This window comes from Larus michahellis, chromosome 7 (assembly GCF_964199755.1).
Source record: "Larus michahellis chromosome 7, bLarMic1.1, whole genome shotgun sequence".
Lineage (NCBI taxonomy): Eukaryota > Metazoa > Chordata > Aves > Charadriiformes > Laridae > Larus > Larus michahellis.
In genome coordinates, this window is record NC_133902.1 from 13,063,584 (window position 1) to 13,074,728 (window position 11,145).

The following is an 11,145-nucleotide window of genomic DNA, read 5'->3' on the forward strand; positions in this document are numbered from 1 at the left end:
TGGATCCAGGCCCTTCCTCGTGCCTTTGGGAGCTGCTGCTCTCCAGCCCTGCTCCTGCTTGTGCGGATACCCGCGGAGGCATTCATCAGCCCTCCCACGGGGCGTGCAGGGACAGACACACGGTGACCACCACCAGCCCTACCACCCCTGCGCCAGGCACGCAGCCTGGGCATCTGTGGGACATTCCCGTGTGTGACGGTGACCTCTGATTTCCCAAGCTGGGCATTGTTTGTGGCAGGGAGCTGCCCAAAAGCTTGATTAGGACTTAAGGTTTATTTTTGCTTCCCCTTCTCAGGCTCCTTTGCTGTCTCCCCAGGTTGCCCACACTGGGTGGCTTGTGTCCCCCTCCCTTCTGCCCAGCTTTAGGTGTTGGCACAGGAGATGCAGTAGTAGGAGGAAGCCATATGGGCCTGGCATGGAGGGATTGGCTTCATGCATGTTCCAAAGCCAGGACCAGTGCGTCCCCTGCCTTCTTCCCCCGCTGTGGAGGTGGATTCTCTCCGTCTTATCTCCTGGGGAGGCTGAGGCTGTTTGCTCAGAGAATTCAGGGGGAATAGTAGAGAAGGTGGTTGCTTTGCAAGTTTAGGGAGAGCAGGGTGCTGGGGTGGGCTTTGGGTGTCAGGGCTTCAGTCTGCAGATGGGAGATAGCCTGCTCCAGCGTGGGCTCTCAGTCAGGTAACACTTTCCTTCAGGGCACATCCCCCTGCCCTGGCGTGGGGTCCTCCATGGCTGCAGGGGGACAATCTGCATCACCATGGTCTTCTCCAGGGGCTGCAGGGGAGTCTCCCCCGGCTCCTTCCTCACTGGCCTTGGTGTTTGCAGACCTGTTTCTCTCACGTTTTCTCACTCCCCTCTCACAGCTGCTGTTTGCCCAGTGTTTTTGATCCTTTCTTAAATACGTTCTCACAGAGGCACCATCACGGTCACTGATGGGCTCAGCTTTGGCCAGTGGTGGGTTTGTCTTGGAGCCGGCTGGCACTGGCTGTGCCCAGCAAGGGCGCAGCTCCTGGTGTCTTCTCACAAAGGCGACCCCTGTGGCCCCTCCACAGCCAACGCCTTCTCTTGTAAACCCAATGAACCTTTGTAAAAGCTCAACCTTCTTAGGCTTAAAAATGAATTAGTGGCTTGCTCATTAAACCAGGCCAAGCTGTGGTCCTTGGTCATCAAACCTCACACCGTTCACACCGGTGTGCCATTAACTCCCTTCCCATGTAACGAGTTCGTTGTGCTGGTGCCTCTGCGTGTTCCACGTTCCCGTCCCCACAGCCCCCATACTGCTGGCTGTGAAAGTTCATAAAATCTTTCTTCTGTGTCTGAATAACACAAACTAGGCAGAATTTGGGATCACAAATGAGCAATTGCAGTTCTCTGGTTTAGTAATTGGTCTTGTAACAGAGGTGTCTGGGACAATGAAATGATTCCGTTTTGTCCTGTGCTTTAATCATAGGATCGTGGACTCACAGAGGGGTTTGGGTTAGAAGGAACCTTCAAAGATCATCCAGTGCCACCCCCTGCCCTGGGCAGGGACACCTCCCACCAGCCAACGTTGCTCCAAGCCCCGTCCAACCTGGCCTTGAACCCCTCCAGGGATGGGGCAGCCACAGCTTCTCTGGGCAACCTGGGCCAGGGTCCCACCACCCTCCTGGTACAACGTTTCTTCCTTATGTCCGACCTAACCCCAGCCCCGTTCAGTTCAAAACCGCTGCCCCTTGTCCTGTCACTGCAGGCCCTGGTCAAAAGTCTCTCTCCCTCTTTCCTAGAAGCCCCTTGAAGTCCTGAGCAGCCGCAGGAAGGTCTCCCTGGAGCCGTGTCTTCTCCAGGCTGCAGAAGCTGAACTCTCTTAGGCTTTCTCCAGAGCAGAGGTGTTCCAGCTGTGGGAGCATGTTGGTGGCCTCCTGTGGGGCGTCTCTGCGTTGTGGTGGGGAGCCCAGAGGTGGAGGCTTGCGGGGGGTGTGAGGAGAGTGGAGCAGAGCGGGATCATCCCCTCCCTGTCCCTGCTGGCCACGCTGCTGGGGATGCAGCCCAGGAGACGCTTGGCGAAAGTGGGCTGCAAGTGCACATTGGCGGCTGATGTCCCATTTGTCACCCACCAGTATCCCCCAGTCCTTCTCTGCGGGGTGCTCTCCATCCATCCATCCATCCCTCCCTCCATCCATCCTCCATCCATCCATCCATCCATCCATCATCCATCCACCCACCCCCAGTCTGTGCTGGTAGTGGGGATTGCCCTGATCCAGGTGCAGGACCTTGCACTTGTCCTGGTTGAACTTCATGAGGTTCACATGGACCCACTCCTCCAGCCTGTCCAGGTCCCTCTGGATGCCACCCCTTCCCTGCACTGCCCCACTCAGCTCGGTGTCACCTGCAAAATTGCTGAGGGTGCCCTCAATCCCACTGTCTGTGTCGTTGATGGAGATACGAAATAGTATTGGTCCCAGTACAGACCCTTGAGGGACACCACTCCTTACAGGTTTCCGCTTGGACATTGAGACATTGACTGCAACTCTCTGGATGTGGCCATCTACCCCATTCCTTATTCATCCATCAAACCCATATCTTTCCAATTCCAGTTTCTCCAAGTACCTCTGGTTTTCCCTCTGGTGAGAGCTCTGCTCCAGTGCCAGCTCACTTCAGCTGTGATTCAGCAATTGCGCTGGAAACCATCTTGCCTACGCCAGCGTCTCTCTCATTTCTGCACTGGTTTGAACCTGCAAGATCACGGCCAAGCCTGTGTTTGCTAGCAGTGCTAGCTGTGAGGAGGTGTGCCGCAGCCGTCAAGGCTCGTGTGTTTTTCCAGAGTGCTGTGGCCAAGCGACGGCTTGCCTGCCATGCCGCAGGGAGAGGGACGGCACAGGTGCCATGCGTCCTGCCCTCTGTCTGGCAGGGTGCACGCAGCTGGCTTGCGGCAAGCAGTGAGGTGAAACACCTGCAGCAAAGCAGCAAGGAGAGGAGCCATTCCCGCTGCCTGCTGCTGGGACAGCAGAGTGTCTCCCAGTGTTCCAGCTGAAGATTTAAACAAAAGTCGCCCTCTGCAGATAAGGTGCTTGCAGGCTGCACGGCTGGGTTGCAGGTCCTGCGTCCCTGCATGCTCTGGGGTCTGCAAGGGGCTGTGCACGCATCAGATCTTCCATCAATACCCCCACCCCAAATCCTCCCCCAAATCACCAGCCCCCAGTGGCGTTTCTCCAGACCCAGCTTGCTTGGAGCTGACTTGCTGGGTGCTGGCTGGAGAGCTGCCTGTGTGCCCAGCGGCTGGGTGCATGCCCAGTGTTGATGATTTTCCTGGCTGTGGCACCCCCCCCCCACCCCCCCCGCCTTGGGCAACTGATTTTGGGGGTGCCAACCCCGGATTTTGTTTTTTCAGCTAGATCAGAGCTGCAGGAAAGAGGCCCTGAAGTATTTTCAAGTTAATTCATCAGGCAGGTATAGATCACCGACGTTAGGGCAGGGCTGACGAAGTGAGCAACCGGGAAGTGGAATAAGAGGGAAAGGTGCTGCCATGACCTGGAACAGTTGCTGCTTATGAGCTAGAGGTTATTCAGAAGGAGAAAAAAAAAATCCCATTGACCTGTAGCTTGTCTCCTTCCCCTGCAATTTGCCGCTTAATTATCAGGGCTTGCGTCTCCTGCCTATACTAAGTGGGTGCTCACTGGTGTGCGTCGCAGGTGCTTGGCAGGTTGGATGGAGGGGCGGGATGGAGATGTGAGCGCGTTCACCAGCTGTGTCTCCACCCTGGACACCCCCTCCCTCCTTCGGGGCACCCAGCCCGCTGGGGCTGTCATTGACGGTGATGTCCTGGCCTGTGACTGGGGATGGTTTCATGGGATGTGGTGCTGCTTGAATAATTTTTCTCACACCTGAGACTTTGTGCACAACGTGGCTGGCTCGTAAATGCAATTAATGCAGTCGGTAGATTCCTGGACTCTCTTTTCAGGGACTTATGTCATTAGCACGCTCCAGTTCCTTCCCTGTTGGCAATAGCTTGCTGTGTTTGGACTAGTCTGCGCTGGAGACGGTAACATGAGGACACATGGGCTGGGAAGGTGTTACCATAAATCCTTGCTTGTGACTGAGAGATTAGAAATGGGGGTTGGGTTGATATTCCAGACTCAGCAGCCTGAATACGTGATGTTTCCAGATGCTGTCTGATAGGGACAAAGAAATTAGTTGTTAATCTGTCACCCCAATAGCAACGCCTGCACTGGGTTAGTGACAGTGATGGTTGGTGGCAGTCTGGTCATCCCTGGCAAGCCAGAGATAAGAGAAACCTTGCATGGCCCTTTCCTCTGTCCAGTCTCTCAGCCTGGGAGGGTTTTCTTTTTTTACGGGCTTTCATTCAGTTTTATCTATATTTTCCTTGCTGCTGCGGGCTTTGATCCAGGTCTTAGCTGGTAGATCCTTCCCTCTTGGCTCTTCTCCGCCAATGGGCACCAGAGCTCAGTGTCCCACGTTGCTTCTGGTGGACACAGGGATGAGCAGCCCTGTCCTGAAACTGGTTTCTTTTTCGAGTTAGTTTCTCTTGGTGACTTTTTGAAAGCCAGGCTTTCCCTGCTCCTCCCTGTGGGGAGCTTCCCCCACCTCTGGGAGCAGCCCTTGATGTGGTGCATCAAGGGTTAACACTAAAGCCATATGGACAGTCTGGAGCTGTGAGCTGAGGTTGCTCCTGGCTGCCTTGGAGAAGAGCTGCTTGGCAGGGTGGATGCTGTCTGGACCTTGGGTGGTCCGTGAGCTGTATTTTGGAAAGTTGCTTTTCTCCCTACCCGCTTTTTTAGTTTTTTGGGGCAAAAATCTTACATTAATCAAGTGGTCCTCAAAATATAAGTCGTTGTCCCCTGAGGGAGGGTGCTGTGATGGAGCTGGGGGCGGGTATCTCCTGGTGGTCACTGACTCAGGGGACTTCTGTTTATTGTTTGCCAAGTGGAAATATTTCTGAAAACAAGTTGTTTATGCCGGGTAGGTGCCTGCACCAGGGCAGGGGTGAGCAGCAAAGAAATGTCTTCGCAGCAGCCGGGCAGTGCAGATTCTCTCTGGCTCTGGTGATGGAGAGAGCAGCGGGAGAGGCATTGGGTACGCTAAAGCCATTAGTTCATGTTTGAAAAGGTTTTGATAAGAAATAGCTGCTCACTTGGCGAGGTTGTCACTGCAGGAACTCAGTCCCGTTGGAGGGCCTTAAGCAAGACCAGAGGAGGTCAGGAAAGGCCCCAGAGATCACTTGGAAAGTCTGGATTAGCAAAGACTGACCCCTCGGTAGAAGAGGAACAGGTTTGGGAACAACTTTCCCGAATGACGTGCACAGATCTGGGGTCCCTCATGGGATGCGCCCTCAGTGCTGCGGGAGCTGGCCACTGTCATTGTGAGGCCACTGCTAATTATCATTGAAAGCTGATGGTGATGAGGGAGGTGCCTGAGGACTGGAGGAAAGCAAACGTCCCTACTGTCTTCAGGAAGGGGCTGGAGGAGGATCAGGGGAGCTCCAGGCCGGTCAGCCTCCTTGCGGCACCTGGGACCTGGAAACTATTTCCAGGCACATGAAGGACAAGAAGGTGACCTGGAGCACAGGTTTATGAAGGGAAAATCATGCCTGACCAACCTGACAGTTTCTGAGACGGCTGGCTCTGTGGGTGCAGGGGGAGCAGCGGGTGTTGTTTGTCTTGGCTTAGCAAGACTTTTGACACTGTCTCCTGTTGTATCCCCATTGACAAAGTACGGCTTAGGTAAGGGGGCAGTGAGAGGGACTGCAAACTGGCCGACCTGCGGGACTCGCGGTGGTGATCAGTACGAACGTCTGGCGAGAGGGTGTGAAGAAGACAGAGCCAGACTCAGCCACGTGTCTGAAAAAGCAGCTGTTTTGTGCATGTGAGCCCTTTTGATTACCATAGAGGTAACGGGCACAAACTTGAGCATAGGAAGTTCCACCTAAACATGAGGAGGAACTTCTTGCCCGTGAGGGTGGCAGAGCCCTGGCACAGGCTGCCCAGAGAGGTGGTGGAGTCTCCGTCTCTGGAGACATTCCAAACCCGCCTGGAGGCGTTCCTGTGCCACCTGCTCTGGGTGACCCTGCTCTGGCAGGGGGTTGGACTGGGTGATCTCCAGAGGTCCCTTCCCACCCTATGATTCTGTGATTCTATGATTCTATGATACCTGATACGGAAGCAGCCGGCTTTGACGTGGAATGCAAGCTGAGAGCAGTTGTCCCTGAGCTGCGCCGGGTACAGCTCAGCTGAGCCACCCCCGGGGAGGAGGGAGCTGGTGCCTGTGGAGCAGGGGGTGGGGCGCAGCGCAGCAGGGTGCGGGGGGGGGACGAGCTGGGTCCTCCCTGCAGCTCGTGGCTGTAGGACTCGAGGGAGAGATGGGAGCGGGCTGGCTGCTTTGGGAGAAGCGTCCTCTGCCCCTCATGCCAGTAACCGTGTGCTTTTTCCCTCTGCTGGGCTCTGCCTGGGGTGCGGTGAAGCGGAATGGTCACCTCCATGGTGCACGTGGGTGCAGATCCTCCCTTGGCTTGCACAACTGCCACCCAGGGCAGGCTGTAGCGGCTTGGCTTTCCCCACAGTATCACGGACTCACAGCATGGTTTGGGTTGGAAAAGATCTTCAAAGATCATCCAGTCCAAACCCTGCCATGGGGGTGGTTTGCTCAAAGCCCCCTCCAGCCTGACCTTGAACACTTCCAATTGTGGGGGTCCAGTGAGCGGCAACCAGACGTGTGTGACCAGTGAGGGCTTTAGTTTGGTCTTGAAATCATCCCCTGTGTGCTCCTGGGTGTAGAAATCACGGTTCTCACAGGGCTCCCCATGATGCCCCGCTTCCTGAGAGGGCTCGTGGTGCTTGTTATTTGATGAGGACGGACTTCGGGTACATTGTGGGATCTCATTGCCAATGCCAGTTGTGCCCTAGGAGAGGGGTGCCGGGTGGAAGTGCTCCAGGAGAGCCATGTTTGGGATGGCCACTGTTGAGGCGATTCGTGGCAGGGCTGCACCCATCTGAGATGGGTGTCATGTGTGTCCTGGGTGTCACGCTGCATAGGGCTTGGCTGGGGGCTTGCTTGGAGGCTTCTTCTCAAGCAGCTGCAGAACTGCTGGGCCTGTGATGGGACTGCTGTGATGGTGATGGCCAGGTGACATCCCCATCTCTCTTGGCTCTGTTTCTTGTGGTGGGAGATTGGGCCATGAGTTCCCTTAGCACTGAGCCTGCAGAGCTGTAGATGAGCAAATGACTAGCTGTTGACTCCCACTGCGCAGAGGACCCTGAAATGAGTGGTTTGGGTCCGGACAGGCAGGTGATGTTACTGGGAAGGACTGGGACTGAGCCCCACATGGCAGCTGTGTCACACCACAGTGCGGGCAGGCAAAGGCTTCAAATCAGGGACGTGTCAGCCACAGGTAGGACACCAAGTCCCCTTAAAGATGATCCCAGTCTGAGGTCCCAGTTTAATGAGTGGATTGAGGTGAATGGTGTGTGGGAAAGACCCTGGGTGTGGGAGTGGGGTGCGAGGGTGTCTGGACTCACTTGCAGAAGAGGTGTCGGAAGGTGAGCATCAAAGAGGCTGGAAGATGGAGAATCCCCGTGTAGTGGGGGACTTTTATTCTTACAGCATTTCTACCATTCAGGAAATCTGCTCAGTTACAGCCTCAAATTAAGCCAAAAAGAAAACTCTGATGCAAGAAACCACTGGTATCAATGGTGTCAAGTAGCAGTGGGGAACCTGTGCGTTGCTGGCAGAGGCTGATACAGATATTTCACGTGGGAAGCAAACTGGTGATGAGCTGTGGCATCGCAACAGAAAAACCCTAAACCTTTGGGGTTTGGGAGGCCTTTGGTTTGCATTTGGTTGGGGAAATGGGAAAAATTATTCCTGTTTCAGGCAGGATGACTGCAGAGGCTCCAGCCGGGCATCACTAGGTTTGAAGGCTCGTGGAAGAGAGCACGGCATGTACATGGCCCTGATGCTTTCCTCACGGGGGCATTTCTCCTCCCGTGGCCCTGGAGACCTGCGCGCCGATCTCACCTCAGTTTCTGTGGGTCAGCTAGAGTGTAAAGTTTTCTGAGGACAGGCGGCATAAATCTTGAACTTGCTTTTAATGCTGGCAGAGCCTGCTTGATAGGTTTAGGTTTCTTGCAATCTCCTAGCACTGTTAATGAGTTTCCAGGCCTCACAGAGGTGGAGCAGAACTGTGTTTTCCTAATCGAGTTATCAGATTATTAGCAAAAATTCAAATAAAGAGCTGCTTTGGTTGCAAGTAAAAAGAAGTGCTGTCTGGAGAAGCACTCTGTTGTGAGCACTGTGTGACGGGTAATGGAGGATCAGGCAAGGCCAAATAATTGTCAGGAAAAGAAGATAAAATGCAGCTGGGATGTGGCCTCCTCTGATTTCTGGCCTGGGGCTCTCCCATCAAGGACTTTTCTTCTTAATCGTATGAAGCTGTAGATGTTAGAAGCATTTATTGAGTCACTTTGTGAGCGTACCCTCCTGGTAGAAGAGCTCACAAAGAGTTAATGGATGATTAATTAGCTTTGAGGTAAATAATTAATCAGCTGGTGTAGAATCCATCTGTAAATACTGATGTGCGTGCAGCTGAGGATCATCTTGTGCAGATATTATTTATTACTAGCCTCCAGCCCTTTGTGAACCGCTTCTCTGTGCACTTTTAATAAGGAGAGTGATCCATCATTCATTGCTCAGATAACTGCCAGAGATTGTCATGGCTGTTAGTGGTGCTTATGTAGTAGCATTTTGACCTGTAAATCTAAAATAACTCTGCATGGGAAGGGGCGTTCAGCTCCTGGCCCATTTCCAAGTGTGGCACTGAGGAACAGGGGAGATAAAGACCCCCTTGGTGTCCCTGTGCTGGTGGCAGTGCCTGGAGGCAGTCTGTGGAAATGGGAGCAAGATGTCTGCGGTGCTGGTGGTTGTACAACTTGGTCATCAGCAAGAGGAGAAACCTTTTATCCAGCACAAAGTGAAACCTCTTATCCCAGACAAGGTGAAAGCTGCAAGGAGGGGGCACAGGATGAGGGAGAATTCCGGTTATTCGTTAACTAGCATTATTCCACTTTTTCTCTATAGCGAGGGATTTCCATACCTTATCTGCTGATAAGGCCGGGATTCACCCTCTGCCTTAGGGAACAGCACCGGCATTCTGTGCCTGTGGTAAAACGCGATTGTTCCCTATTTCGGGCAGGTGCAAATGTAGCCTGTGTGTGGAAGACTTTGTAAGTGCCCAGTTGTGCTTAGAGCCTTTCCGTTTTCTCCATGTGTCCCCCAGTCAGAGCTGGAGGCCGTCAGGAGATGCATTGACCTGACTGTTTCCTGTAGCAGTTGCTGCCCGGACCTGGCTGTTGGGCTGTCTCTACTCCCCACTGCCCAGCACGCTGGTGAGTCAGGGAGCTAGAAGGTTGTCCCATGGTGGATCCACGTGGCAGAGTTTCAGGGGGTCGTTGGTGTGCTTGGCAAAACGTGCCACCGTCCCCACATGGAGGACCCACCCTTGGAGCACCCTACCCATTTCCTGACCCCTTCTGGGACGGATCAGATCCAAGATGTTCATTTGAACACCCTTGATGTTGTTTTAGTCTGTTTTGATGGAAAGTATCTCCAAAGTAGGTGTTGTGTGTGCATGCAAGGGTTTGTGTGCCGTTTGCTACAACCCAAAGACATCTCTGTTGGCATTCTCATAGCTGTCACCTCCTTGGCCCCAGTCTGAGCCTGCTGGAAGCCTTTCCCTCTTGGATCTGGTCAAAAGTGGTGGGTACAAGTGTTAAAACTTCTTCCTCTGTCCCTCTAACCGCAGCCACCGAGGGAGCAGCTCCTGGTGAAGGTTTCAGTGGAAAATAATCAAACCCTGATGTGCCTATGGCCAGACTTGAGCCTGTGTCAGTTATGGCCTTTCTCTAGTGCCGCGACATGAAGCCGTTGCTTGTTCCATGCCTGTGGTTGATGCTTTGAATATTGCTTGGCTTTTTCCCACAACAAGAAAAGGTTGAGAGTTGCATTAATATTTCAAAAATTGTAATAAACGGTCAGACTATTACAACCGGACAGGTTGTGTTAAAGGGTTTCAAGTTCACTGGTTTTATCTTCAGGTCTTCCTTTCCACTTCAAAGAATTATTGGTCTTTAATCTCTTAAATTAAGTGCCACCTTAAAAGATGTAATCATAAAAAGGCTCAGCAGAAAGAGGTCCTCAGCCTCGGATGAAGAGCACTTGTGTTAAAGAAGGAGCTGACCCTTGAGGAGTCTCTGGAGCCCTGGGAGCAGTTGGGGCAGCCCAGTGCGTGCATTAGCGTTTGTCTAGAGCAAAGATGGGAAGACAGTGCAGTTTGTTTCTGTGGTTACTGTGGATAGAAAACCACAAGTTTCTCCTAAAAAGTTTCTGGGTCAAAAGCAGAGCAAGGGCAGACTTGCTGGAAGGTTTGTTCTATGCTCCCTTTGCTGTTGGCTTATTGGAACAGCCTGTGATGCTGCTACCTTGCTCTTCCAGCTGCAGGGTGCTGCTGTTCCCAGGTGGCCAGGTCTTCTCTTTGAAGCTTTTCCATTGAAGAAATGAGGCTGAAGTTACAAAGTTCTCTTACTCGGCCAAAGCTGCCGTTGAGAAACTGTATCTGCTGCAACCTCCACCTGTCCTTACCTTTCTTGTTCTTTTTTAGCACAGGGAGAAGGTTTTGAGAAGAGGTGAGACTTGAAAGGCAGCCTCTTTCTGTAGAACAGCAGAGAGACCCAGATGCTAAATCCGTTCTCCAAATGCAGGCAGCGTTCCTGTCATTGTGTTGTGGAGAACATCTTCCGTGTTGTACCTCAGCTTGGAAGGAGCACTGGAGTCTCTGTGTCATTTCTTTTCACCCCACCTACTGTTTTTTGATGAAAGATGATTCAAGCCTCTTGTCGATTCCCAGTTTTTTGGGGCCAAGGTCCTCCTGAGCCCAGGGCCGCCTGTAAAAGCAGCAGCCTGTGGTGATGGTAGGACATGATGCTATGTGTGCGGCATCCTAAGCTGAGGAGTGCTCATTGCGAAGCGTTTGGAAATGATCTGTGTAGTAACATTTTTTCCACTGAGAATTTGAAGGTTTTGAATCATGAAGGAAAAACCAGCTGGTCCGTGCCTTTATGGTGCCCTTTTTGCTAAGCAGGTTGGGTATGTGAGAGAGAGACG